Consider the following 1,145-nt stretch of genomic DNA (forward strand, 5'->3'; position numbering starts at 1 on the left):
GCTCCAGGAGTAGCTGAGCATCTTGAATTAGAAAGCAATGGATTTCTTGATTCTGCTGCAAATTCCCTTAGCTATAAGCCTTCCAAGCTTCTAAATTTTCCTTTATATGTGGTTCAGAGTTCTAGCACCATCCCCTGAGCCTTCTCGGTCTGGTAATAAATGTGAAGGGGCAAATTATTATGATTGCATTTTGCATATTTCTAATGGCAAGTGACCACCACTCATCTATCAGTATATCATACTACGGGTTGCTTGTGTGTTGCTGGCAGCTGTGCTAATGTTATTTTAAACACTAGCAGGCAAGATCATCTCTAACTTTTTCATTACAGGCTCAAGTAATTATCAGTTCATCTTGATTGAATGTTTAATCAGTTACATAAAAAAAAAACTGTGGATAATATTTTGAAGAATGGAAATTTCAGAACTCTTCAACTGTGCTCATGAGGAACCTGTAGGTAGACCAAGAGGCAGCCATTGAAACACAACAAAGAGATACTGAATGGTTTAATGGTAGGAAAGGTGTATAACAGGGTCAGTATACTCATTCAGTTTGTTAAGCAAATAATCAGAGAAGTTGGATTATGTGAAGAAGAACACGGCTTTAGAATTGTACGAAAATTCATTAATAACCTATGATATGAAGATGACACAACCTCATTTAGTGGAAGTAAAGAGGACTTGAAATACTGACACAAAACCTACAGCCAGTATGGATTTAACTTCAGTGTGAAGACAACTAAAATCCTTGCCTCTGGAACAATAAGTAACATCATGATCATACATTGAGAAAGACTGAAGTTGCCAAAGTTGTTTTGTTTGGATTCACCATCAGCTCTCATGGAAACAGCAGTCAAGAAATTAAACAACATAATACAATTGGCAAATCTGCTGCAAAAGACCTTTTTAAAGTGTTGAAGGGCAAAGACGTCAGTTTGAGAACTACGGTATGCCTGAGTCAAGCCTTGGTATTTTCACTCACCTCACATGCATGTAAAAGTTGGACAATGAATAAGGCAGACCATAGAAGAATCGATACATTTGAATTATGGTGTTGCTGAAGAATATTGAAAGTATTACAGATTGCCAGATGAACAAATTGTCTTGGAGGAAGTACAGCCAGAATGCTCTTTAGAAGTGAGGTTGAT

The sequence above is a fragment of the Chrysochloris asiatica genome, unplaced genomic scaffold, assembly GCF_000296735.1.
Source record: "Chrysochloris asiatica unplaced genomic scaffold, ChrAsi1.0 scaffold00021, whole genome shotgun sequence".
NCBI lineage: Eukaryota > Metazoa > Chordata > Mammalia > Afrosoricida > Chrysochloridae > Chrysochloris > Chrysochloris asiatica.